The sequence below is a fragment of the Rhinoderma darwinii genome (genome assembly GCF_050947455.1).
Source record: "Rhinoderma darwinii isolate aRhiDar2 chromosome 5 unlocalized genomic scaffold, aRhiDar2.hap1 SUPER_5_unloc_17, whole genome shotgun sequence".
Taxonomy (NCBI): domain Eukaryota; kingdom Metazoa; phylum Chordata; class Amphibia; order Anura; family Rhinodermatidae; genus Rhinoderma; species Rhinoderma darwinii.
The window spans coordinates 186,480-213,683 of NW_027461773.1; the positions used below are offsets into that span (position 1 = coordinate 186,480).

A 27,204-nucleotide genomic window follows, 5' to 3' on the forward strand; every position below is an offset into this window, starting at 1 on the left:
AATTCCATGGGGCCCTGCAGGCTCACACACTCACAGCTACACGGGAGGTGAATAAAGGCCGGAGAGGAAGCCAGACAGGATTTGCTTCTTTTGCTTGCACCACAATGCAGTGCTGAAAGAGGAGGAATCTACATAAAAACGCCTTCCTGGCAACGCCCAAATGCCCTGCTGCCATGCAGATAAACACTGGCAGCGGCAGCAAGTGCATGCCCACAGCCACCCCTTGTTCCTTCACACCTTGTATCAGCTGTAATCCAGTCCAGTCCAGTGCTGCCTGCTGAGCAGCACTGACCAACACTGCCTGGGCCCAGGCTTTTATCTCTGAGGCCCCATTATGATGTCAGAAAGCTGGCTCTGGAATCCTGAGGGCTCCACTATGACACGTGCAAAGTTCCGTCTGAACTTTATATAAGACGGTGAGGCTCAGTCAGTCACTCAGTGTTGCCTGAGAGGGCAACACTGCAACAGCCGGCCGCCAGGCTGTCTTTTTTTTGCACAGCTAGTTGCCTCCAGGAGGCCACAAGAGGGAGACAAGGGACTGCAAAATGGAAAATAGGCATCCACCAACTTTACAGACAACTTCTCCTTGCTCCTACAACCTCCATCCTTGCACAGTTTGTTATTCTTCTAGGTAACATAGTAACAAATCCAAATTGCTGCTCTCTTTGTAGGCAAGCAAGGCTTTGTTGCAACTGCAATTCTTACTTCTTCTTGAAATGTAGGGACGACAGTACATTCCATCACATCCATCTAGTGTACACAGGTAGGTCCATTGTGGCGGGCAGGCGAGCGGGCGGGCTGCTTTATTGGCTGTTTGCTGTTCCCCTACTCCACTCCACTATTTGACTGTTGTGCTGCATCAATCAATCAATCAATCAATCAATCAATCAATCAATCAATCAGTGGCTGGCTCAGGTGCAGCTCTTTAACTTACCTAAAAGGGAGGGCGGAGAGAAGACAAGGAAGGTGAATCAGGTGTTCCAATGTGAAATGCCGGAAACACAGAAACACAGACGACACACAACAAGAGGTGGCAATCTATTCATTAATTGCATTTAATCAATGAGCTCATTATCACTCATGCATTGTCCAACAGGTGTTGAAATAATGGGATTAAAAGGGGAGATCCCTTCAGAAAGACAGAAACAACAGCAAAGACAAAAAAACACTTTTGGAATCTGCTTTTAGTCAACACATAAGGAAAGGGTGCACCGGTCCTGGAAATACTGCAATACCAGGTCAATGCGTGGAGTGGACAGAGCAAGCTCTATTTCCATCTCCCTGTTCTAAAAATCCATTTAATATATGGTCCCCAGATAGGGGACGTATCAGATATTAAACTGATAAGAACAGATACTACACTTGATCTTAGCCAAAAGGCCGAGAAGCGATAACCCGAACGGGCCGCGCGTTGCCCGAGCCTGCCCGATACTGCTGTTCAGCCCTTGCAGCGATTCAGCCTACTTCTAGGCAATTCCATGGGGCCCTGCAGGCTCACACACTCACAGCTACACGGGAGGTGAATAAAGGCCGGAGAGGAAGCCAGACAGGATTTGCTTCTTTTGCTTGCACCACAATGCAGTGCTGAAAGAGGAGGAATCTACATAAAAACGCCTTCCTGGCAACGCCCAAATGCCCTGCTGCCATGCAGATAAACACTGGCAGCGGCAGCAAGTGCATGCCCACAGCCACCCCTTGTTCCTTCACACCTTGTATCAGCTGTAATCCAGTCCAGTCCAGTGCTGCCTGCTGAGCAGCACTGACCAACACTGCCTGGGCCCAGGCTTTTATCTCTGAGGCCCCATTATGATGTCAGAAAGCTGGCTCTGGAATCCTGAGGGCTCCACTATGACACGTGCAAAGTTCCGTCTGAACTTTATATAAGACGGTGAGGCTCAGTCAGTCACTCAGTGTTGCCTGAGAGGGCAACACTGCAACAGCCGGCCGCCAGGCTGTCTTTTTTTTGCACAGCTAGTTGCCTCCAGGAGGCCACAAGAGGGAGACAAGGGACTGCAAAATGGAAAATAGGCATCCACCAACTTTACAGACAACTTCTCCTTGCTCCTACAACCTCCATCCTTGCACAGTTTGTTATTCTTCTAGGTAACATAGTAACAAATCCAAATTGCTGCTCTCTTTGTAGGCAAGCAAGGCTTTGTTGCAACTGCAATTCTTACTTCTTCTTGAAATGTAGGGACGACAGTACATTCCATCACATCCATCTAGTGTACACAGGTAGGTCCATTGTGGCGGGCAGGCGAGCGGGCGGGCTGCTTTATTGGCTGTTTGCTGTTCCCCTACTCCACTCCACTATTTGACTGTTGTGCTGCATCAATCAATCAATCAATCAATCAATCAATCAATCAATCAATCAATCAATCAATCAATCATCAGTGGCTGGCTCAGGTGCAGCTCTTTAACTTACCTAAAAGGGAGGGCGGAGAGAAGACAAGGAAGGTGAATGAGGTGTTCCAATGTGAAATGCCGGAAACACAGAAACACAGACGACACACAACAAGAGGTGGCAATCTATTCATTAATTGCATTTAATCAATGAGCTCATTATCACTCATGCATTGTCCAACAGGTGTTGAAATAATGGGATTAAAAGGGGAGATCCCTTCAGAAAGACAGAAACAATAGCAAAGACAAAAAACACTTTTGGAATCTGCTTTTAGTCAACACATAAGGAAAGGGTGCACCGGTCCTGGAAATACTGCAATACCAGGTCAATGCGTGGAGTGGACAGAGCAAGCTCTATTTCCATCTCCCTGTTCTAAAAATCCATTTAATATATGGTCCCCAGATAGGGGACGTATCAGATATTAAACTGATAAGAACAGATACTACACTTGATCTTAGCCAAAAGGCCGAGAAGCGATAACCCGAACGGGCCGCGCGTTGCCCGAGCCTGCCCGATACTGCTGTTCAGCCCTTGCAGCGATTCAGCCTACTTCTAGGCAATTCCATGGGGCCCTGCAGGCTCACACACTCACAGCTACACGGGAGGTGAATAAAGGCCGGAGAGGAAGCCAGACAGGATTTGCTTCTTTTGCTTGCACCACAATGCAGTGCTGAAAGAGGAGGAATCTACATAAAAACGCCTTCCTGGCAACGCCCAAATGCCCTGCTGCCATGCAGATAAACACTGGCAGCGGCAGCAAGTGCATGCCCACAGCCACCCCTTGTTCCTTCACACCTTGTATCAGCTGTAATCCAGTCCAGTCCAGTGCTGCCTGCTGAGCAGCACTGACCAACACTGCCTGGGCCCAGGCTTTTATCTCTGAGGCCCCATTATGATGTCAGAAAGCTGGCTCTGGAATCCTGAGGGCTCCACTATGACACGTGCAAAGTTCCGTCTGAACTTTATATAAGACGGTGAGGCTCAGTCAGTCACTCAGTGTTGCCTGAGAGGGCAACACTGCAACAGCCGGCCGCCAGGCTGTCTTTTTTTTGCACAGCTAGTTGCCTCCAGGAGGCCACAAGAGGGAGACAAGGGACTGCAAAATGGAAAATAGGCATCCACCAACTTTACAGACAACTTCTCCTTGCTCCTACAACCTCCATCCTTGCACAGTTTGTTATTCTTCTAGGTAACATAGTAACAAATCCAAATTGCTGCTCTCTTTGTAGGCAAGCAAGGCTTTGTTGCAACTGCAATTCTTACTTCTTCTTGAAATGTAGGGACGACAGTACATTCCATCACATCCATCTAGTGTACACAGGTAGGTCCATTGTGGCGGGCAGGCGAGCGGGCGGGCTGCTTTATTGGCTGTTTGCTGTTCCCCTACTCCACTCCACTATTTGACTGTTGTGCTGCATCAATCAATCAATCAATCAATCAATCAATCAATCAGTGGCTGGCTCAGGTGCAGCTCTTTAACTTACCTAAAAGGGAGGGCGGAGAGAAGACAAGGAAGGTGAATGAGGTGTTCCAATGTGAAATGCCGGAAACACAGAAACACAGACGACACACAACAAGAGGTGGCAATCTATTCATTAATTGCATTTAATCAATGAGCTCATTATCACTCATGCATTGTCCAACAGGTGTTGAAATAATGGGATTAAAAGGGGAGATCCCTTCAGAAAGACAGAAACAATAGCAAAGACAAAAAACACTTTTGGAATCTGCTTTTAGTCAACACATAAGGAAAGGGTGCACCGGTCCTGGAAATACTGCAATACCAGGTCAATGCGTGGAGTGGACAGAGCAAGCTCTATTTCCATCTCCCTGTTCTAAAAATCCATTTAATATATGGTCCCCAGATAGGGGACGTATCAGATATTAAACTGATAAGAACAGATACTACACTTGATCTTAGCCAAAAGGCCGAGAAGCGATAACCCGAACGGGCCGCGCGTTGCCCGAGCCTGCCCGATACTGCTGTTCAGCCCTTGCAGCGATTCAGCCTACTTCTAGGCAATTCCATGGGGCCCTGCAGGCTCACACACTCACAGCTACACGGGAGGTGAATAAAGGCCGGAGAGGAAGCCAGACAGGATTTGCTTCTTTTGCTTGCACCACAATGCAGTGCTGAAAGAGGAGGAATCTACATAAAAACGCCTTCCTGGCAACGCCCAAATGCCCTGCTGCCATGCAGATAAACACTGGCAGCGGCAGCAAGTGCATGCCCACAGCCACCCCTTGTTCCTTCACACCTTGTATCAGCTGTAATCCAGTCCAGTCCAGTGCTGCCTGCTGAGCAGCACTGACCAACACTGCCTGGGCCCAGGCTTTTATCTCTGAGGCCCCATTATGATGTCAGAAAGCTGGCTCTGGAATCCTGAGGGCTCCACTATGACACGTGCAAAGTTCCGTCTGAACTTTATATAAGACGGTGAGGCTCAGTCAGTCACTCAGTGTTGCCTGAGAGGGCAACACTGCAACAGCCGGCCGCCAGGCTGTCTTTTTTTTGCACAGCTAGTTGCCTCCAGGAGGCCACAAGAGGGAGACAAGGGACTGCAAAATGGAAAATAGGCATCCACCAACTTTACAGACAACTTCTCCTTGCTCCTACAACCTCCATCCTTGCACAGTTTGTTATTCTTCTAGGTAACATAGTAACAAATCCAAATTGCTGCTCTCTTTGTAGGCAAGCAAGGCTTTGTTGCAACTGCAATTCTTACTTCTTCTTGAAATGTAGGGACGACAGTACATTCCATCACATCCATCTAGTGTACACAGGTAGGTCCATTGTGGCGGGCAGGCGAGCGGGCGGGCTGCTTTATTGGCTGTTTGCTGTTCCCCTACTCCACTCCACTATTTGACTGTTGTGCTGCATCAATCAATCAATCAATCAATCAATCAATCAATCAATCAATCAATCAATCAATCAATCAATCAGTGGCTGGCTCAGGTGCAGCTCTTTAACTTACCTAAAAGGGAGGGCGGAGAGAAGACAAGGAAGGTGAATGAGGTGTTCCAATGTGAAATGCCGGAAACACAGAAACACAGACGACACACAACAAGAGGTGGCAATCTATTCATTAATTGCATTTAATCAATGAGCTCATTATCACTCATGCATTGTCCAACAGGTGTTGAAATAATGGGATTAAAAGGGGAGATCCCTTCAGAAAGACAGAAACAATAGCAAAGACAAAAAACACTTTTGGAATCTGCTTTTAGTCAACACATAAGGAAAGGGTGCACCGGTCCTGGAAATACTGCAATACCAGGTCAATGCGTGGAGTGGACAGAGCAAGCTCTATTTCCATCTCCCTGTTCTAAAAATCCATTTAATATATGGTCCCCAGATAGGGGACGTATCAGATATTAAACTGATAAGAACAGATACTACACTTGATCTTAGCCAAAAGGCCGAGAAGCGATAACCCGAACGGGCCGCGCGTTGCCCGAGCCTGCCCGATACTGCTGTTCAGCCCTTGCAGCGATTCAGCCTACTTCTAGGCAATTCCATGGGGCCCTGCAGGCTCACACACTCACAGCTACACGGGAGGTGAATAAAGGCCGGAGAGGAAGCCAGACAGGATTTGCTTCTTTTGCTTGCACCACAATGCAGTGCTGAAAGAGGAGGAATCTACATAAAAACGCCTTCCTGGCAACGCCCAAATGCCCTGCTGCCATGCAGATAAACACTGGCAGCGGCAGCAAGTGCATGCCCACAGCCACCCCTTGTTCCTTCACACCTTGTATCAGCTGTAATCCAGTCCAGTCCAGTGCTGCCTGCTGAGCAGCACTGACCAACACTGCCTGGGCCCAGGCTTTTATCTCTGAGGCCCCATTATGATGTCAGAAAGCTGGCTCTGGAATCCTGAGGGCTCCACTATGACACGTGCAAAGTTCCGTCTGAACTTTATATAAGACGGTGAGGCTCAGTCAGTCACTCAGTGTTGCCTGAGAGGGCAACACTGCAACAGCCGGCCGCCAGGCTGTCTTTTTTTTGCACAGCTAGTTGCCTCCAGGAGGCCACAAGAGGGAGACAAGGGACTGCAAAATGGAAAATAGGCATCCACCAACTTTACAGACAACTTCTCCTTGCTCCTACAACCTCCATCCTTGCACAGTTTGTTATTCTTCTAGGTAACATAGTAACAAATCCAAATTGCTGCTCTCTTTGTAGGCAAGCAAGGCTTTGTTGCAACTGCAATTCTTACTTCTTCTTGAAATGTAGGGACGACAGTACATTCCATCACATCCATCTAGTGTACACAGGTAGGTCCATTGTGGCGGGCAGGCGAGCGGGCGGGCTGCTTTATTGGCTGTTTGCTGTTCCCCTACTCCACTCCACTATTTGACTGTTGTGCTGCATCAATCAATCAATCAATCAATCAATCAATCAATCAGTGGCTGGCTCAGGTGCAGCTCTTTAACTTACCTAAAAGGGAGGGCGGAGAGAAGACAAGGAAGGTGAATGAGGTGTTCCAATGTGAAATGCCGGAAACACAGAAACACAGACGACACACAACAAGAGGTGGCAATCTATTCATTAATTGCATTTAATCAATGAGCTCATTATCACTCATGCATTGTCCAACAGGTGTTGAAATAATGGGATTAAAAGGGGAGATCCCTTCAGAAAGACAGAAACAATAGCAAAGACAAAAAACACTTTTGGAATCTGCTTTTAGTCAACACATAAGGAAAGGGTGCACCGGTCCTGGAAATACTGCAATACCAGGTCAATGCGTGGAGTGGACAGAGCAAGCTCTATTTCCATCTCCCTGTTCTAAAAATCCATTTAATATATGGTCCCCAGATAGGGGACGTATCAGATATTAAACTGATAAGAACAGATACTACACTTGATCTTAGCCAAAAGGCCGAGAAGCGATAACCCGAACGGGCCGCGCGTTGCCCGAGCCTGCCCGATACTGCTGTTCAGCCCTTGCAGCGATTCAGCCTACTTCTAGGCAATTCCATGGGGCCCTGCAGGCTCACACACTCACAGCTACACGGGAGGTGAATAAAGGCCGGAGAGGAAGCCAGACAGGATTTGCTTCTTTTGCTTGCACCACAATGCAGTGCTGAAAGAGGAGGAATCTACATAAAAACGCCTTCCTGGCAACGCCCAAATGCCCTGCTGCCATGCAGATAAACACTGGCAGCGGCAGCAAGTGCATGCCCACAGCCACCCCTTGTTCCTTCACACCTTGTATCAGCTGTAATCCAGTCCAGTCCAGTGCTGCCTGCTGAGCAGCACTGACCAACACTGCCTGGGCCCAGGCTTTTATCTCTGAGGCCCCATTATGATGTCAGAAAGCTGGCTCTGGAATCCTGAGGGCTCCACTATGACACGTGCAAAGTTCCGTCTGAACTTTATATAAGACGGTGAGGCTCAGTCAGTCACTCAGTGTTGCCTGAGAGGGCAACACTGCAACAGCCGGCCGCCAGGCTGTCTTTTTTTTGCACAGCTAGTTGCCTCCAGGAGGCCACAAGAGGGAGACAAGGGACTGCAAAATGGAAAATAGGCATCCACCAACTTTACAGACAACTTCTCCTTGCTCCTACAACCTCCATCCTTGCACAGTTTGTTATTCTTCTAGGTAACATAGTAACAAATCCAAATTGCTGCTCTCTTTGTAGGCAAGCAAGGCTTTGTTGCAACTGCAATTCTTACTTCTTCTTGAAATGTAGGGACGACAGTACATTCCATCACATCCATCTAGTGTACACAGGTAGGTCCATTGTGGCGGGCAGGCGAGCGGGCGGGCTGCTTTATTGGCTGTTTGCTGTTCCCCTACTCCACTCCACTATTTGACTGTTGTGCTGCATCAATCAATCAATCAATCAATCAATCAATCAATCAATCAATCAATCAATCAATCAGTGGCTGGCTCAGGTGCAGCTCTTTAACTTACCTAAAAGGGAGGGCGGAGAGAAGACAAGGAAGGTGAATGAGGTGTTCCAATGTGAAATGCCGGAAACACAGAAACACAGACGACACACAACAAGAGGTGGCAATCTATTCATTAATTGCATTTAATCAATGAGCTCATTATCACTCATGCATTGTCCAACAGGTGTTGAAATAATGGGATTAAAAGGGGAGATCCCTTCAGAAAGACAGAAACAATAGCAAAGACAAAAAACACTTTTGGAATCTGCTTTTAGTCAACACATAAGGAAAGGGTGCACCGGTCCTGGAAATACTGCAATACCAGGTCAATGCGTGGAGTGGACAGAGCAAGCTCTATTTCCATCTCCCTGTTCTAAAAATCCATTTAATATATGGTCCCCAGATAGGGGACGTATCAGATATTAAACTGATAAGAACAGATACTACACTTGATCTTAGCCAAAAGGCCGAGAAGCGATAACCCGAACGGGCCGCGCGTTGCCCGAGCCTGCCCGATACTGCTGTTCAGCCCTTGCAGCGATTCAGCCTACTTCTAGGCAATTCCATGGGGCCCTGCAGGCTCACACACTCACAGCTACACGGGAGGTGAATAAAGGCCGGAGAGGAAGCCAGACAGGATTTGCTTCTTTTGCTTGCACCACAATGCAGTGCTGAAAGAGGAGGAATCTACATAAAAACGCCTTCCTGGCAACGCCCAAATGCCCTGCTGCCATGCAGATAAACACTGGCAGCGGCAGCAAGTGCATGCCCACAGCCACCCCTTGTTCCTTCACACCTTGTATCAGCTGTAATCCAGTCCAGTCCAGTGCTGCCTGCTGAGCAGCACTGACCAACACTGCCTGGGCCCAGGCTTTTATCTCTGAGGCCCCATTATGATGTCAGAAAGCTGGCTCTGGAATCCTGAGGGCTCCACTATGACACGTGCAAAGTTCCGTCTGAACTTTATATAAGACGGTGAGGCTCAGTCAGTCACTCAGTGTTGCCTGAGAGGGCAACACTGCAACAGCCGGCCGCCAGGCTGTCTTTTTTTTGCACAGCTAGTTGCCTCCAGGAGGCCACAAGAGGGAGACAAGGGACTGCAAAATGGAAAATAGGCATCCACCAACTTTACAGACAACTTCTCCTTGCTCCTACAACCTCCATCCTTGCACAGTTTGTTATTCTTCTAGGTAACATAGTAACAAATCCAAATTGCTGCTCTCTTTGTAGGCAAGCAAGGCTTTGTTGCAACTGCAATTCTTACTTCTTCTTGAAATGTAGGGACGACAGTACATTCCATCACATCCATCTAGTGTACACAGGTAGGTCCATTGTGGCGGGCAGGCGAGCGGGCGGGCTGCTTTATTGGCTGTTTGCTGTTCCCCTACTCCACTCCACTATTTGACTGTTGTGCTGCATCAATCAATCAATCAATCAATCAATCAATCAATCAATCAATCAGTGGCTGGCTCAGGTGCAGCTCTTTAACTTACCTAAAAGGGAGGGCGGAGAGAAGACAAGGAAGGTGAATGAGGTGTTCCAATGTGAAATGCCGGAAACACAGAAACACAGACGACACACAACAAGAGGTGGCAATCTATTCATTAATTGCATTTAATCAATGAGCTCATTATCACTCATGCATTGTCCAACAGGTGTTGAAATAATGGGATTAAAAGGGGAGATCCCTTCAGAAAGACAGAAACAATAGCAAAGACAAAAAACACTTTTGGAATCTGCTTTTAGTCAACACATAAGGAAAGGGTGCACCGGTCCTGGAAATACTGCAATACCAGGTCAATGCGTGGAGTGGACAGAGCAAGCTCTATTTCCATCTCCCTGTTCTAAAAATCCATTTAATATATGGTCCCCAGATAGGGGACGTATCAGATATTAAACTGATAAGAACAGATACTACACTTGATCTTAGCCAAAAGGCCGAGAAGCGATAACCCGAACGGGCCGCGCGTTGCCCGAGCCTGCCCGATACTGCTGTTCAGCCCTTGCAGCGATTCAGCCTACTTCTAGGCAATTCCATGGGGCCCTGCAGGCTCACACACTCACAGCTACACGGGAGGTGAATAAAGGCCGGAGAGGAAGCCAGACAGGATTTGCTTCTTTTGCTTGCACCACAATGCAGTGCTGAAAGAGGAGGAATCTACATAAAAACGCCTTCCTGGCAACGCCCAAATGCCCTGCTGCCATGCAGATAAACACTGGCAGCGGCAGCAAGTGCATGCCCACAGCCACCCCTTGTTCCTTCACACCTTGTATCAGCTGTAATCCAGTCCAGTCCAGTGCTGCCTGCTGAGCAGCACTGACCAACACTGCCTGGGCCCAGGCTTTTATCTCTGAGGCCCCATTATGATGTCAGAAAGCTGGCTCTGGAATCCTGAGGGCTCCACTATGACACGTGCAAAGTTCCGTCTGAACTTTATATAAGACGGTGAGGCTCAGTCAGTCACTCAGTGTTGCCTGAGAGGGCAACACTGCAACAGCCGGCCGCCAGGCTGTCTTTTTTTTGCACAGCTAGTTGCCTCCAGGAGGCCACAAGAGGGAGACAAGGGACTGCAAAATGGAAAATAGGCATCCACCAACTTTACAGACAACTTCTCCTTGCCTGAGAGGGCAACACTGCAACAGCCGGCCGCCAGGCTGTCTTTTTTTTGCACAGCTAGTTGCCTCCAGGAGGCCACAAGAGGGAGACAAGGGACTGCAAAATGGAAAATAGGCATCCACCAACTTTACAGACAACTTCTCCTTGCTCCTACAACCTCCATCCTTGCACAGTTTGTTATTCTTCTAGGTAACATAGTAACAAATCCAAATTGCTGCTCTCTTTGTAGGCAAGCAAGGCTTTGTTGCAACTGCAATTCTTACTTCTTCTTGAAATGTAGGGACGACAGTACATTCCATCACATCCATCTAGTGTACACAGGTAGGTCCATTGTGGCGGGCAGGCGAGCGGGCGGGCTGCTTTATTGGCTGTTTGCTGTTCCCCTACTCCACTCCACTATTTGACTGTTGTGCTGCATCAATCAATCAATCAATCAATCAATCAATCAATCAATCAATCAATCAATCAATCAGTGGCTGGCTCAGGTGCAGCTCTTTAACTTACCTAAAAGGGAGGGCGGAGAGAAGACAAGGAAGGTGAATGAGGTGTTCCAATGTGAAATGCCGGAAACACAGAAACACAGACGACACACAACAAGAGGTGGCAATCTATTCATTAATTGCATTTAATCAATGAGCTCATTATCACTCATGCATTGTCCAACAGGTGTTGAAATAATGGGATTAAAAGGGGAGATCCCTTCAGAAAGACAGAAACAATAGCAAAGACAAAAAACACTTTTGGAATCTGCTTTTAGTCAACACATAAGGAAAGGGTGCACCGGTCCTGGAAATACTGCAATACCAGGTCAATGCGTGGAGTGGACAGAGCAAGCTCTATTTCCATCTCCCTGTTCTAAAAATCCATTTAATATATGGTCCCCAGATAGGGGACGTATCAGATATTAAACTGATAAGAACAGATACTACACTTGATCTTAGCCAAAAGGCCGAGAAGCGATAACCCGAACGGGCCGCGCGTTGCCCGAGCCTGCCCGATACTGCTGTTCAGCCCTTGCAGCGATTCAGCCTACTTCTAGGCAATTCCATGGGGCCCTGCAGGCTCACACACTCACAGCTACACGGGAGGTGAATAAAGGCCGGAGAGGAAGCCAGACAGGATTTGCTTCTTTTGCTTGCACCACAATGCAGTGCTGAAAGAGGAGGAATCTACATAAAAACGCCTTCCTGGCAACGCCCAAATGCCCTGCTGCCATGCAGATAAACACTGGCAGCGGCAGCAAGTGCATGCCCACAGCCACCCCTTGTTCCTTCACACCTTGTATCAGCTGTAATCCAGTCCAGTCCAGTGCTGCCTGCTGAGCAGCACTGACCAACACTGCCTGGGCCCAGGCTTTTATCTCTGAGGCCCCATTATGATGTCAGAAAGCTGGCTCTGGAATCCTGAGGGCTCCACTATGACACGTGCAAAGTTCCGTCTGAACTTTATATAAGACGGTGAGGCTCAGTCAGTCACTCAGTGTTGCCTGAGAGGGCAACACTGCAACAGCCGGCCGCCAGGCTGTCTTTTTTTTGCACAGCTAGTTGCCTCCAGGAGGCCACAAGAGGGAGACAAGGGACTGCAAAATGGAAAATAGGCATCCACCAACTTTACAGACAACTTCTCCTTGCTCCTACAACCTCCATCCTTGCACAGTTTGTTATTCTTCTAGGTAACATAGTAACAAATCCAAATTGCTGCTCTCTTTGTAGGCAAGCAAGGCTTTGTTGCAACTGCAATTCTTACTTCTTGAAATGTAGGGACGACAGTACATTCCATCACATCCATCTAGTGTACACAGGTAGGTCCATTGTGGCGGGCAGGCGAGCGGGCGGGCTGCTTTATTGGCTGTTTGCTGTTCCCCTACTCCACTCCACTATTTGACTGTTGTGCTGCATCAATCAATCAATCAATCAATCAATCAATCAATCAATCAAGTGGCTGGCTCAGGTGCAGCTCTTTAACTTACCTAAAAGGGAGGGCGGAGAGAAGACAAGGAAGGTGAATGAGGTGTTCCAATGTGAAATGCCGGAAACACAGAAACACAGACGACACACAACAAGAGGTGGCAATCTATTCATTAATTGCATTTAATCAATGAGCTCATTATCACTCATGCATTGTCCAACAGGTGTTGAAATAATGGGATTAAAAGGGGAGATCCCTTCAGAAAGACAGAAACAATAGCAAAGACAAAAAACACTTTTGGAATCTGCTTTTAGTCAACACATAAGGAAAGGGTGCACCGGTCCTGGAAATACTGCAATACCAGGTCAATGCGTGGAGTGGACAGAGCAAGCTCTATTTCCATCTCCCTGTTCTAAAAATCCATTTAATATATGGTCCCCAGATAGGGGACGTATCAGATATTAAACTGATAAGAACAGATACTACACTTGATCTTAGCCAAAAGGCCGAGAAGCGATAACCCGAACGGGCCGCGCGTTGCCCGAGCCTGCCCGATACTGCTGTTCAGCCCTTGCAGCGATTCAGCCTACTTCTAGGCAATTCCATGGGGCCCTGCAGGCTCACACACTCACAGCTACACGGGAGGTGAATAAAGGCCGGAGAGGAAGCCAGACAGGATTTGCTTCTTTTGCTTGCACCACAATGCAGTGCTGAAAGAGGAGGAATCTACATAAAAACGCCTTCCTGGCAACGCCCAAATGCCCTGCTGCCATGCAGATAAACACTGGCAGCGGCAGCAAGTGCATGCCCACAGCCACCCCTTGTTCCTTCACACCTTGTATCAGCTGTAATCCAGTCCAGTCCAGTGCTGCCTGCTGAGCAGCACTGACCAACACTGCCTGGGCCCAGGCTTTTATCTCTGAGGCCCCATTATGATGTCAGAAAGCTGGCTCTGGAATCCTGAGGGCTCCACTATGACACGTGCAAAGTTCCGTCTGAACTTTATATAAGACGGTGAGGCTCAGTCAGTCACTCAGTGTTGCCTGAGAGGGCAACACTGCAACAGCCGGCCGCCAGGCTGTCTTTTTTTTGCACAGCTAGTTGCCTCCAGGAGGCCACAAGAGGGAGACAAGGGACTGCAAAATGGAAAATAGGCATCCACCAACTTTACAGACAACTTCTCCTTGCTCCTACAACCTCCATCCTTGCACAGTTTGTTATTCTTCTAGGTAACATAGTAACAAATCCAAATTGCTGCTCTCTTTGTAGGCAAGCAAGGCTTTGTTGCAACTGCAATTCTTACTTCTTCTTGAAATGTAGGGACGACAGTACATTCCATCACATCCATCTAGTGTACACAGGTAGGTCCATTGTGGCGGGCAGGCGAGCGGGCGGGCTGCTTTATTGGCTGTTTGCTGTTCCCCTACTCCACTCCACTATTTGACTGTTGTGCTGCATCAATCAATCAATCAATCAATCAATCAATCAATCAATCAATCAATCAAGTGGCTGGCTCAGGTGCAGCTCTTTAACTTACCTAAAAGGGAGGGCGGAGAGAAGACAAGGAAGGTGAATGAGGTGTTCCAATGTGAAATGCCGGAAACACAGAAACACAGACGACACACAACAAGAGGTGGCAATCTATTCATTAATTGCATTTAATCAATGAGCTCATTATCACTCATGCATTGTCCAACAGGTGTTGAAATAATGGGATTAAAAGGGGAGATCCCTTCAGAAAGACAGAAACAATAGCAAAGACAAAAAACACTTTTGGAATCTGCTTTTAGTCAACACATAAGGAAAGGGTGCACCGGTCCTGGAAATACTGCAATACCAGGTCAATGCGTGGAGTGGACAGAGCAAGCTCTATTTCCATCTCCCTGTTCTAAAAATCCATTTAATATATGGTCCCCAGATAGGGGACGTATCAGATATTAAACTGATAAGAACAGATACTACACTTGATCTTAGCCAAAAGGCCGAGAAGCGATAACCCGAACGGGCCGCGCGTTGCCCGAGCCTGCCCGATACTGCTAGCCTGCCCGATACTGCTGTTCAGCCCTTGCAGCGATTCAGCCTACTTCTAGGCAATTCCATGGGGCCCTGCAGGCTCACACACTCACAGCTACACGGGAGGTGAATAAAGGCCGGAGAGGAAGCCAGACAGGATTTGCTTCTTTTGCTTGCACCACAATGCAGTGCTGAAAGAGGAGGAATCTACATAAAAACGCCTTCCTGGCAACGCCCAAATGCCCTGCTGCCATGCAGATAAACACTGGCAGCGGCAGCAAGTGCATGCCCACAGCCACCCCTTGTTCCTTCACACCTTGTATCAGCTGTAATCCAGTCCAGTCCAGTGCTGCCTGCTGAGCAGCACTGACCAACACTGCCTGGGCCCAGGCTTTTATCTCTGAGGCCCCATTATGATGTCAGAAAGCTGGCTCTGGAATCCTGAGGGCTCCACTATGACACGTGCAAAGTTCCGTCTGAACTTTATATAAGACGGTGAGGCTCAGTCAGTCACTCAGTGTTGCCTGAGAGGGCAACACTGCAACAGCCGGCCGCCAGGCTGTCTTTTTTTTGCACAGCTAGTTGCCTCCAGGAGGCCACAAGAGGGAGACAAGGGACTGCAAAATGGAAAATAGGCATCCACCAACTTTACAGACAACTTCTCCTTGCTCCTACAACCTCCATCCTTGCACAGTTTGTTATTCTTCTAGGTAACATAGTAACAAATCCAAATTGCTGCTCTCTTTGTAGGCAAGCAAGGCTTTGTTGCAACTGCAATTCTTACTTCTTCTTGAAATGTAGGGACGACAGTACATTCCATCACATCCATCTAGTGTACACAGGTAGGTCCATTGTGGCGGGCAGGCGAGCGGGCGGGCTGCTTTATTGGCTGTTTGCTGTTCCCCTACTCCACTCCACTATTTGACTGTTGTGCTGCATCAATCAATCAATCAATCAATCAATCAATCAATCAATCAATCAATCAATCAATCAGTGGCTGGCTCAGGTGCAGCTCTTTAACTTACCTAAAAGGGAGGGCGGAGAGAAGACAAGGAAGGTGAATGAGGTGTTCCAATGTGAAATGCCGGAAACACAGAAACACAGACGACACACAACAAGAGGTGGCAATCTATTCATTAATTGCATTTAATCAAATAATGGGATTAAAAGGGGAGATCCCTTCAGAAAGACAGAAACAATAGCAAAGACAAAAAACACTTTTGGAATCTGCTTTTAGTCAACACATAAGGAAAGGGTGCACCGGTCCTGGAAATACTGCAATACCAGGTCAATGCGTGGAGTGGACAGAGCAAGCTCTATTTCCATCTCCCTGTTCTAAAAATCCATTTAATATATGGTCCCCAGATAGGGGACGTATCAGATATTAAACTGATAAGAACAGATACTACACTTGATCTTAGCCAAAAGGCCGAGAAGCGATAACCCGAACGGGCCGCGCGTTGCCCGAGCCTGCCCGATACTGCTGTTCAGCCCTTGCAGCGATTCAGCCTACTTCTAGGCAATTCCATGGGGCCCTGCAGGCTCACACACTCACAGCTACACGGGAGGTGAATAAAGGCCGGAGAGGAAGCCAGACAGGATTTGCTTCTTTTGCTTGCACCACAATGCAGTGCTGAAAGAGGAGGAATCTACATAAAAACGCCTTCCTGGCAACGCCCAAATGCCCTGCTGCCATGCAGATAAACACTGGCAGCGGCAGCAAGTGCATGCCCACAGCCACCCCTTGTTCCTTCACACCTTGTATCAGCTGTAATCCAGTCCAGTCCAGTGCTGCCTGCTGAGCAGCACTGACCAACACTGCCTGGGCCCAGGCTTTTATCTCTGAGGCCCCATTATGATGTCAGAAAGCTGGCTCTGGAATCCTGAGGGCTCCACTATGACACGTGCAAAGTTCCGTCTGAACTTTATATAAGACGGTGAGGCTCAGTCAGTCACTCAGTGTTGCCTGAGAGGGCAACACTGCAACAGCCGGCCGCCAGGCTGTCTTTTTTTTGCACAGCTAGTTGCCTCCAGGAGGCCACAAGAGGGAGACAAGGGACTGCAAAATGGAAAATAGGCATCCACCAACTTTACAGACAACTTCTCCTTGCTCCTACAACCTCCATCCTTGCACAGTTTGTTATTCTTCTAGGTAACATAGTAACAAATCCAAATTGCTGCTCTCTTTGTAGGCAAGCAAGGCTTTGTTGCAACTGCAATTCTTACTTCTTCTTGAAATGTAGGGACGACAGTACATTCCATCACATCCATCTAGTGTACACAGGTAGGTCCATTGTGGCGGGCAGGCGAGCGGGCGGGCTGCTTTATTGGCTGTTTGCTGTTCCCCTACTCCACTCCACTATTTGACTGTTGTGCTGCAATCAATCAATCAATCAATCAATCAATCAATCAATCAGTGGCTGGCTCAGGTGCAGCTCTTTAACTTACCTAAAAGGGAGGGCGGAGAGAAGACAAGGAAGGTGAATGAGGTGTTCCAATGTGAAATGCCGGAAACACAGAAGACACACAACAAGAGGTGGCAATCTATTCATTAATTGCATTTAATCAATGAGCTCATTATCACTCATGCATTGTCCAACAGGTGTTGAAATAATGGGATTAAAAGGGGAGATCCCTTCAGAAAGACAGAAACAATAGCAAAGACAAAAAACACTTTTGGAATCTGCTTTTAGTCAACACATAAGGAAAGGGTGCACCGGTCCTGGAAATACTGCAATACCAGGTCAATGCGTGGAGTGGACAGAGCAAGCTCTATTTCCATCTCCCTGTTCTAAAAATCCATTTAATATATGGTCCCCAGATAGGGGACGTATCAGATATTAAACTGATAAGAACAGATACTACACTTGATCTTAGCCAAAAGGCCGAGAAGCGATAACCCGAACGGGCCGCGCGTTGCCCGAGCCTGCCCGATACTGCTGTTCAGCCCTTGCAGCGATTCAGCCTACTTCTAGGCAATTCCATGGGGCCCTGCAGGCTCACACACTCACAGCTACACGGGAGGTGAATAAAGGCCGGAGAGGAAGCCAGACAGGATTTGCTTCTTTTGCTTGCACCACAATGCAGTGCTGAAAGAGGAGGAATCTACATAAAAACGCCTTCCTGGCAACGCCCAAATGCCCTGCTGCCATGCAGATAAACACTGGCAGCGGCAGCAAGTGCATGCCCACAGCCACCCCTTGTTCCTTCACACCTTGTATCAGCTGTAATCCAGTCCAGTCCAGTGCTGCCTGCTGAGCAGCACTGACCAACACTGCCTGGGCCCAGGCTTTTATCTCTGAGGCCCCATTATGATGTCAGAAAGCTGGCTCTGGAATCCTGAGGGCTCCACTATGACACGTGCAAAGTTCCGTCTGAACTTTATATAAGACGGTGAGGCTCAGTCAGTCACTCAGTGTTGCCTGAGAGGGCAACACTGCAACAGCCGGCCGCCAGGCTGTCTTTTTTTTGCACAGCTAGTTGCCTCCAGGAGGCCACAAGAGGGAGACAAGGGACTGCAAAATGGAAAATAGGCATCCACCAACTTTACAGACAACTTCTCCTTGCTCCTACAACCTCCATCCTTGCACAGTTTGTTATTCTTCTAGGTAACATAGTAACAAATCCAAATTGCTGCTCTCTTTGTAGGCAAGCAAGGCTTTGTTGCAACTGCAATTCTTACTTCTTCTTGAAATGTAGGGACGACAGTACATTCCATCACATCCATCTAGTGTACACAGGTAGGTCCATTGTGGCGGGCAGGCGAGCGGGCGGGCTGCTTTATTGGCTGTTTGCTGTTCCCCTACTCCACTCCACTATTTGACTGTTGTGCTGCATCAATCAATCAATCAATCAATCAATCAATCAATCAATCAATCAATCAATCAATCAGTGGCTGGCTCAGGTGCAGCTCTTTAACTTACCTAAAAGGGAGGGCGGAGAGAAGACAAGGAAGGTGAATGAGGTGTTCCAATGTGAAATGCCGGAAACACAGAAACACAGACGACACACAACAAGAGGTGGCAATCTATTCATTAATTGCATTTAATCAATGAGCTCATTATCACTCATGCATTGTCCAACAGGTGTTGAAATAATGGGATTAAAAGGGGAGATCCCTTCAGAAAGACAGAAACAATAGCAAAGACAAAAAACACTTTTGGAATCTGCTTTTAGTCAACACATAAGGAAAGGGTGCACCGGTCCTGGAAATACTGCAATACCAGGTCAATGCGTGGAGTGGACAGAGCAAGCTCTATTTCCATCTCCCTGTTCTAAAAATCCATTTAATATATGGTCCCCAGATAGGGGACGTATCAGATATTAAACTGATAAGAACAGATACTACACTTGATCTTAGCCAAAAGGCCGAGAAGCGATAACCCGAACGGGCCGCGCGTTGCCCGAGCCTGCCCGATACTGCTGTTCAGCCCTTGCAGCGATTCAGCCTACTTCTAGGCAATTCCATGGGGCCCTGCAGGCTCACACACTCACAGCTACACGGGAGGTGAATAAAGGCCGGAGAGGAAGCCAGACAGGATTTGCTTCTTTTGCTTGCACCACAATGCAGTGCTGAAAGAGGAGGAATCTACATAAAAACGCCTTCCTGGCAACGCCCAAATGCCCTGCTGCCATGCAGATAAACACTGGCAGCGGCAGCAAGTGCATGCCCACAGCCACCCCTTGTTCCTTCACACCTTGTATCAGCTGTAATCCAGTCCAGTCCAGTGCTGCCTGCTGAGCAGCACTGACCAACACTGCCTGGGCCCAGGCTTTTATCTCTGAGGCCCCATTATGATGTCAGAAAGCTGGCTCTGGAATCCTGAGGGCTCCACTATGACACGTGCAAAGTTCCGTCTGAACTTTATATAAGACGGTGAGGCTCAGTCAGTCACTCAGTGTTGCCTGAGAGGGCAACACTGCAACAGCCGGCCGCCAGGCTGTCTTTTTTTTGCACAGCTAGTTGCCTCCAGGAGGCCACAAGAGGGAGACAAGGGACTGCAAAATGGAAAATAGGCATCCACCAACTTTACAGACAACTTCTCCTTGCTCCTACAACCTCCATCCTTGCACAGTTTGTTATTCTTCTAGGTAACATAGTAACAAATCCAAATTGCTGCTCTCTTTGTAGGCAAGCAAGGCTTTGTTGCAACTGCAATTCTTACTTCTTCTTGAAATGTAGGGACGACAGTACATTCCATCACATCCATCTAGTGTACACAGGTAGGTCCATTGTGGCGGGCAGGCGAGCGGGCGGGCTGCTTTATTGGCTGTTTGCTGTTCCCCTACTCCACTCCACTATTTGACTGTTGTGCTGCAATCAATCAATCAATCAATCAATCAATCAATCAATCAATCAATCAGTGGCTGGCTCAGGTGCAGCTCTTTAACTTACCTAAAAGGGAGGGCGGAGAGAAGACAAGGAAGGTGAATGAGGTGTTCCAATGTGAAATGCCGGAAACACAGAAACACAGACGACACACAACAAGAGGTGGCAATCTATTCATTAATTGCATTTAATCAATGAGCTCATTATCACTCATGCATTGTCCAACAGGTGTTGAAATAATGGGATTAAAAGGGGAGATCCCTTCAGAAAGACAGAAACAATAGCAAAGACAAAAAACACTTTTGGAATCTGCTTTTAGTCAACACATAAGGAAAGGGTGCACCGGTCCTGGAAATACTGCAATACCAGGTCAATGCGTGGAGTGGACAGAGCAAGCTCTATTTCCATCTCCCTGTTCTAAAAATCCATTTAATATATGGTCCCCAGATAGGGGACATATCAGATATTAAACTGATAAGAACAGATACTACACTTGATCTTAGCCAAAAGGCCGAGAAGCGATAACCCGAACGGGCCGCGCGTTGCCCGAGCCTGCCCGATACTGCTGTTCAGCCCTTGCAGCGATTCAGCCTACTTCTAGGCAATTCCATGGGGCCCTGCAGGCTCACACACTCACAGCTACACGGGAGGTGAATAAAGGCCGGAGAGGAAGCCAGACAGGATTTGCTTCTTTTGCTTGCACCACAATGCAGTGCTGAAAGAGGAGGAATCTACATAAAAACGCCTTCCTGGCAACGCCCAAATGCCCTGCTGCCATGCAGATAAACACTGGCAGCGGCAGCAAGTGCATGCCCACAGCCACCCCTTGTTCCTTCACACCTTGTATCAGCTGTAATCCAGTCCAGTCCAGTGCTGCCTGCTGAGCAGCACTGACCAACACTGCCTTGGCCCAGGCTTTTATCTCTGAGGCCCCATTATGATGTCAGAAAGCTGGCTCTGGAATCCTGAGGGCTCCACTATGACACGTGCAAAGTTCCGTCTGAACTTTATATAAGACGGTGAGGCTCAGTCAGTCACTCAGTGTTGCCTGAGAGGGCAACACTGCAACAGCCGGCCGCCAGGCTGTCTTTTTTTTGCACAGCTAGTTGCCTCCAGGAGGCCACAAGAGGGAGACAAGGGACTGCAAAATGGAAAATAGGCATCCACCAACTTTACAGACAACTTCTCCTTGCTCCTACAACCTCCATCCTTGCACAGTTTGTTATTCTTCTAGGTAACATAGTAACAAATCCAAATTGCTGCTCTCTTTGTAGGCAAGCAAGGCTTTGTTGCAACTGCAATTCTTACTTCTTCTTGAAATGTAGGGACGACAGTACATTCCATCACATCCATCTAGTGTACACAGGTAGGTCCATTGTGGCGGGCAGGCGAGCGGGCGGGCTGCTTTATTGGCTGTTTGCTGTTCCCCTACTCCACTCCACTATTTGACTGTTGTGCTGCATCAATCAATCAATCAATCAATCAATCAATCAGTGGCTGGCTCAGGTGCAGCTCTTTAACTTACCTAAAAGGGAGGGCGGAGAGAAGACAAGGAAGGTGAATGAGGTGTTCCAATGTGAAATGCCGGAAACACAGAAACACAGACGACACACAACAAGAGGTGGCAATCTATTCATTAATTGCATTTAATCAATGAGCTCATTATCACTCATGCATTGTCCAACAGGTGTTGAAATAATGGGATTAAAAGGGGAGATCCCTTCAGAAAGACAGAAACAATAGCAAAGACAAAAAACACTTTTGGAATCTGCTTTTAGTCAACACATAAGGAAAGGGTGCACCGGTCCTGGAAATACTGCAATACCAGGTCAATGCGTGGAGTGGACAGAGCAAGCTCTATTTCCATCTCCCTGTTCTAAAAATCCATTTAATATATGGTCCCCAGATAGGGGACGTATCAGATATTAAACTGATAAGAACAGATACTACACTTGATCTTAGCCAAAAGGCCGAGAAGCGATAACCCGAACGGGCCGCGCGTTGCCCGAGCCTGCCCGATACTGCTGTTCAGCCCTTGCAGCGATTCAGCCTACTTCTAGGCAATTCCATGGGGCCCTGCAGGCTCACACACTCACAGCTACACGGGAGGTGAATAAAGGCCGGAGAGGAAGCCAGACAGGATTTGCTTCTTTTGCTTGCACCACAATGCAGTGCTGAAAGAGGAGGAATCTACATAAAAACGCCTTCCTGGCAACGCCCAAATGCCCTGCTGCCATGCAGATAAACACTGGCAGCGGCAGCAAGTGCATGCCCACAGCCACCCCTTGTTCCTTCACACCTTGTATCAGCTGTAATCCAGTCCAGTCCAGTGCTGCCTGCTGAGCAGCACTGACCAACACTGCCTGGGCCCAGGCTTTTATCTCTGAGGCCCCATTATGATGTCAGAAAGCTGGCTCTGGAATCCTGAGGGCTCCACTATGACACGTGCAAAGTTCCGTCTGAACTTTATATAAGACGGTGAGGCTCAGTCAGTCACTCAGTGTTGCCTGAGAGGGCAACACTGCAACAGCCGGCCGCCAGGCTGTCTTTTTTTTGCACAGCTAGTTGCCTCCAGGAGGCCACAAGAGGGAGACAAGGGACTGCAAAATGGAAAATAGGCATCCACCAACTTTACAGACAACTTCTCCTTGCTCCTACAACCTCCATCCTTGCACAGTTTGTTATTCTTCTAGGTAACATAGTAACAAATCCAAATTGCTGCTCTCTTTGTAGGCAAGCAAGGCTTTGTTGCAACTGCAATTCTTACTTCTTCTTGAAATGTAGGGACGACAGTACATTCCATCACATCCATCTAGTGTACACAGGTAGGTCCATTGTGGCGGGCAGGCGAGCGGGCGGGCTGCTTTATTGGCTGTTTGCTGTTCCCCTACTCCACTCCACTATTTGACTGTTGTGCTGCATCAATCAATCAATCAATCAATCAATCAATCAATCAATCAATCAATCAATCAATCAATCAATAAGTGGCTGGCTCAGGTGCAGCTCTTTAACTTACCTAAAAGGGAGGGCGGAGAGAAGACAAGGAAGGTGAATGAGGTGTTCCAATGTGAAATGCCGGAAACACAGAAACACAGACGACACACAACAAGAGGTGGCAATCTATTCATTAATTGCATTTAATCAATGAGCTCATTATCACTCATGCATTGTCCAACAGGTGTTGAAATAATGGGATTAAAAGGGGAGATCCCTTCAGAAAGACAGAAACAATAGCAAAGACAAAAAACACTTTTGGAATCTGCTTTTAGTCAACACATAAGGAAAGGGTGCACCGGTCCTGGAAATACTGCAATACCAGGTCAATGCGTGGAGTGGACAGAGCAAGCTCTATTTCCATCTCCCTGTTCTAAAAATCCATTTAATATATGGTCCCCAGATAGGGGACGTATCAGATATTAAACTGATAAGAACAGATACTACACTTGATCTTAGCCAAAAGGCCGAGAAGCGATAACCCGAACGGGCCGCGCGTTGCCCGAGCCTGCCCGATACTGCTGTTCAGCCCTTGCAGCGATTCAGCCTACTTCTAGGCAATTCCATGGGGCCCTGCAGGCTCACACACTCACAGCTACACGGGAGGTGAATAAAGGCCGGAGAGGAAGCCAGACAGGATTTGCTTCTTTTGCTTGCACCACAATGCAGTGCTGAAAGAGGAGGAATCTACATAAAAACGCCTTCCTGGCAACGCCCAAATGCCCTGCTGCCATGCAGATAAACACTGGCAGCGGCAGCAAGTGCATGCCCACAGCCACCCCTTGTTCCTTCACACCTTGTATCAGCTGTAATCCAGTCCAGTCCAGTGCTGCCTGCTGAGCAGCACTGACCAACACTGCCTGGGCCCAGGCTTTTATCTCTGAGGCCCCATTATGATGTCAGAAAGCTGGCTCTGGAATCCTGAGGGCTCCACTATGACACGTGCAAAGTTCCGTCTGAACTTTATATAAGACGGTGAGGCTCAGTCAGTCACTCAGTGTTGCCTGAGAGGGCAACACTGCAACAGCCGGCCGCCAGGCTGTCTTTTTTTTGCACAGCTAGTTGCCTCCAGGAGGCCACAAGAGGGAGACAAGGGACTGCAAAATGGAAAATAGGCATCCACCAACTTTACAGACAACTTCTCCTTGCTCCTACAACCTCCATCCTTGCACAGTTTGTTATTCTTCTAGGTAACATAGTAACAAATCCAAATTGCTGCTCTCTTTGTAGGCAAGCAAGGCTTTGTTGCAACTGCAATTCTTACTTCTTCTTGAAATGTAGGGACGACAGTACATTCCATCACATCCATCTAGTGTACACAGGTAGGTCCATTGTGGCGGGCAGGCGAGCGGGCGGGCTGCTTTATTGGCTGTTTGCTGTTCCCCTACTCCACTCCACTATTTGACTGTTGTGCTGCATCAATCAATCAATCAATCAATCAATCAATCAATCAATCAATCAATCAATCAGTGGCTGGCTCAGGTGCAGCTCTTTAACTTACCTAAAAGGGAGGGCGGAGAGAAGACAAGGAAGGTGAATGAGGTGTTCCAATGTGAAATGCCGGAAACACAGAAACACAGACGACACACAACAAGAGGTGGCAATCTATTCATTAATTGCATTTAATCAATGAGCTCATTATCACTCATGCATTGTCCAACAGGTGTTGAAATAATGGGATTAAAAGGGGAGATCCCTTCAGAAAGACAGAAACAATAGCAAAGACAAAAAACACTTTTGGAATCTGCTTTTAGTCAACACATAAGGAAAGGGTGCACCGGTCCTGGAAATACTGCAATACCAGGTCAATGCGTGGAGTGGACAGAGCAAGCTCTATTTCCATCTCCCTGTTCTAAAAATCCATTTAATATATGGTCCCCAGATAGGGGACGTATCAGATATTAAACTGATAAGAACAGATACTACACTTGATCTTAGCCAAAAGGCCGAGAAGCGATAACCCGAACGGGCCGCGCGTTGCCCGAGCCTGCCCGATACTGCTGTTCAGCCCTTGCAGCGATTCAGCCTACTTCTAGGCAATTCCATGGGGCCCTGCAGGCTCACACACTCACAGCTACACGGGAGGTGAATAAAGGCCGGAGAGGAAGCCAGACAGGATTTGCTTCTTTTGCTTGCACCACAATGCAGTGCTGAAAGAGGAGGAATCTACATAAAAACGCCTTCCTGGCAACGCCCAAATGCCCTGCTGCCATGCAGATAAACACTGGCAGCGGCAGCAAGTGCATGCCCACAGCCACCCCTTGTTCCTTCACACCTTGTATCAGCTGTAATCCAGTCCAGTCCAGTGCTGCCTGCTGAGCAGCACTGACCAACACTGCCTGGGCCCAGGCTTTTATCTCTGAGGCCCCATTATGATGTCAGAAAGCTGGCTCTGGAATCCTGAGGGCTCCACTATGACACGTGCAAAGTTCCGTCTGAACTTTATATAAGACGGTGAGGCTCAGTCAGTCACTCAGTGTTGCCTGAGAGGGCAACACTGCAACAGCCGGCCGCCAGGCTGTCTTTTTTTTGCACAGCTAGTTGCCTCCAGGAGGCCACAAGAGGGAGACAAGGGACTGCAAAATGGAAAATAGGCATCCACCAACTTTACAGACAACTTCTCCTTGCTCCTACAACCTCCATCCTTGCACAGTTTGTTATTCTTCTAGGTAACATAGTAACAAATCCAAATTGCTGCTCTCTTTGTAGGCAAGCAAGGCTTTGTTGCAACTGCAATTCTTACTTCTTCTTGAAATGTAGGGACGACAGTACATTCCATCACATCCATCTAGTGTACACAGGTAGGTCCATTGTGGCGGGCAGGCGAGCGGGCGGGCTGCTTTATTGGCTGTTTGCTGTTCCCCTACTCCACTCCACTATTTGACTGTTGTGCTGCATCAATCAATCAATCAATCAATCAATCAATCAATCAATCAATCAATCAATCAATCAATCAGTGGCTGGCTCAGGTGCAGCTCTTTAACTTACCTAAAAGGGAGGGCGGAGAGAAGACAAGGAAGGTGAATGAGGTGTTCCAATGTGAAATGCCGGAAACACAGAAACACAGACGACACACAACAAGAGGTGGCAATCTATTCATTAATTGCATTTAATCAATGAGCTCATTATCACTCATGCATTGTCCAACAGGTGTTGAAATAATGGGATTAAAAGGGGAGATCCCTTCAGAAAGACAGAAACAATAGCAAAGACAAAAAACACTTTTGGAATCTGCTTTTAGTCAACACATAAGGAAAGGGTGCACCGGTCCTGGAAATACTGCAATACCAGGTCAATGCGTGGAGTGGACAGAGCAAGCTCTATTTCCATCTCCCTGTTCTAAAAATCCATTTAATATATGGTCCCCAGATAGGGGACGTATCAGATATTAAACTGATAAGAACAGATACTACACTTGATCTTAGCCAAAAGGCCGAGAAGCGATAACCCGAACGGGCCGCGCGTTGCCCGAGCCTGCCCGATACTGCTGTTCAGCCCTTGCAGCGATTCAGCCTACTTCTAGGCAATTCCATGGGGCCCTGCAGGCTCACACACTCACAGCTACACGGGAGGTGAATAAAGGCCGGAGAGGAAGCCAGACAGGATTTGCTTCTTTTGCTTGCACCACAATGCAGTGCTGAAAGAGGAGGAATCTACATAAAAACGCCTTCCTGGCAACGCCCAAATGCCCTGCTGCCATGCAGATAAACACTGGCAGCGGCAGCAAGTGCATGCCCACAGCCACCCCTTGTTCCTTCACACCTTGTATCAGCTGTAATCCAGTCCAGTCCAGTGCTGCCTGCTGAGCAGCACTGACCAACACTGCCTGGGCCCAGGCTTTTATCTCTGAGGCCCCATTATGATGTCAGAAAGCTGGCTCTGGAATCCTGAGGGCTCCACTATGACACGTGCAAAGTTCCGTCTGAACTTTATATAAGACGGTGAGGCTCAGTCAGTCACTCAGTGTTGCCTGAGAGGGCAACACTGCAACAGCCGGCCGCCAGGCTGTCTTTTTTTTGCACAGCTAGTTGCCTCCAGGA

General features: G+C 48.0%; 18 non-coding genes across 18 annotated transcripts; all 18 read right to left on the bottom strand.

Moving 5' to 3' along the window:
* Nucleotides 1-1,201: 1,201 nt before the first annotated feature.
* LOC142686135 (U2 spliceosomal RNA) lies at nt 1,202-1,392 on the bottom strand. Its single transcript, XR_012855511.1, has one exon. It is a non-coding gene; the product is annotated as a U2 spliceosomal RNA (small nuclear RNA).
* Nucleotides 1,393-2,691: 1,299 nt separating this feature from the next.
* On the bottom strand, nt 2,692-2,882 carry LOC142686136 (U2 spliceosomal RNA). The gene has a single exon (XR_012855512.1). It is a non-coding gene; the product is annotated as a U2 spliceosomal RNA (small nuclear RNA).
* A 1,272-nt stretch (nt 2,883-4,154) lies between these two features.
* Nucleotides 4,155-4,345, bottom strand: LOC142686137 (U2 spliceosomal RNA). The gene has a single exon (XR_012855513.1). It is a non-coding gene; the product is annotated as a U2 spliceosomal RNA (small nuclear RNA).
* Nucleotides 4,346-5,645: 1,300 nt separating this feature from the next.
* Nucleotides 5,646-5,836, bottom strand: LOC142686139 (U2 spliceosomal RNA). Its single transcript, XR_012855515.1, has one exon. It is a non-coding gene; the product is annotated as a U2 spliceosomal RNA (small nuclear RNA).
* Nucleotides 5,837-7,108: 1,272 nt separating this feature from the next.
* LOC142686140 (U2 spliceosomal RNA) lies at nt 7,109-7,299 on the bottom strand. Its single transcript, XR_012855516.1, has one exon. It is a non-coding gene; the product is annotated as a U2 spliceosomal RNA (small nuclear RNA).
* Nucleotides 7,300-8,591: 1,292 nt separating this feature from the next.
* Nucleotides 8,592-8,782, bottom strand: LOC142686141 (U2 spliceosomal RNA). Its single transcript, XR_012855517.1, has one exon. It is a non-coding gene; the product is annotated as a U2 spliceosomal RNA (small nuclear RNA).
* Nucleotides 8,783-10,062: 1,280 nt separating this feature from the next.
* On the bottom strand, nt 10,063-10,253 carry LOC142686142 (U2 spliceosomal RNA). Its single transcript, XR_012855518.1, has one exon. It is a non-coding gene; the product is annotated as a U2 spliceosomal RNA (small nuclear RNA).
* Nucleotides 10,254-11,690: 1,437 nt separating this feature from the next.
* On the bottom strand, nt 11,691-11,881 carry LOC142686143 (U2 spliceosomal RNA). The gene has a single exon (XR_012855519.1). It is a non-coding gene; the product is annotated as a U2 spliceosomal RNA (small nuclear RNA).
* A 1,274-nt stretch (nt 11,882-13,155) lies between these two features.
* LOC142686145 (U2 spliceosomal RNA) lies at nt 13,156-13,346 on the bottom strand. The gene has a single exon (XR_012855520.1). It is a non-coding gene; the product is annotated as a U2 spliceosomal RNA (small nuclear RNA).
* A 1,285-nt stretch (nt 13,347-14,631) lies between these two features.
* On the bottom strand, nt 14,632-14,822 carry LOC142686146 (U2 spliceosomal RNA). The gene has a single exon (XR_012855521.1). It is a non-coding gene; the product is annotated as a U2 spliceosomal RNA (small nuclear RNA).
* A 1,269-nt stretch (nt 14,823-16,091) lies between these two features.
* LOC142686147 (U2 spliceosomal RNA) lies at nt 16,092-16,282 on the bottom strand. Its single transcript, XR_012855522.1, has one exon. It is a non-coding gene; the product is annotated as a U2 spliceosomal RNA (small nuclear RNA).
* A 1,265-nt stretch (nt 16,283-17,547) lies between these two features.
* LOC142686148 (U2 spliceosomal RNA) lies at nt 17,548-17,738 on the bottom strand. The gene has a single exon (XR_012855523.1). It is a non-coding gene; the product is annotated as a U2 spliceosomal RNA (small nuclear RNA).
* Nucleotides 17,739-19,030: 1,292 nt separating this feature from the next.
* On the bottom strand, nt 19,031-19,221 carry LOC142686149 (U2 spliceosomal RNA). The gene has a single exon (XR_012855524.1). It is a non-coding gene; the product is annotated as a U2 spliceosomal RNA (small nuclear RNA).
* Nucleotides 19,222-20,502: 1,281 nt separating this feature from the next.
* On the bottom strand, nt 20,503-20,693 carry LOC142686415 (U2 spliceosomal RNA). The gene has a single exon (XR_012855764.1). It is a non-coding gene; the product is annotated as a U2 spliceosomal RNA (small nuclear RNA).
* A 1,268-nt stretch (nt 20,694-21,961) lies between these two features.
* Nucleotides 21,962-22,152, bottom strand: LOC142686151 (U2 spliceosomal RNA). Its single transcript, XR_012855526.1, has one exon. It is a non-coding gene; the product is annotated as a U2 spliceosomal RNA (small nuclear RNA).
* A 1,300-nt stretch (nt 22,153-23,452) lies between these two features.
* Nucleotides 23,453-23,643, bottom strand: LOC142686152 (U2 spliceosomal RNA). Its single transcript, XR_012855527.1, has one exon. It is a non-coding gene; the product is annotated as a U2 spliceosomal RNA (small nuclear RNA).
* Nucleotides 23,644-24,931: 1,288 nt separating this feature from the next.
* Nucleotides 24,932-25,122, bottom strand: LOC142686153 (U2 spliceosomal RNA). The gene has a single exon (XR_012855528.1). It is a non-coding gene; the product is annotated as a U2 spliceosomal RNA (small nuclear RNA).
* Nucleotides 25,123-26,418: 1,296 nt separating this feature from the next.
* LOC142686154 (U2 spliceosomal RNA) lies at nt 26,419-26,609 on the bottom strand. The gene has a single exon (XR_012855529.1). It is a non-coding gene; the product is annotated as a U2 spliceosomal RNA (small nuclear RNA).
* Between the last annotated feature and the right edge of the window lie 595 nt (nt 26,610-27,204).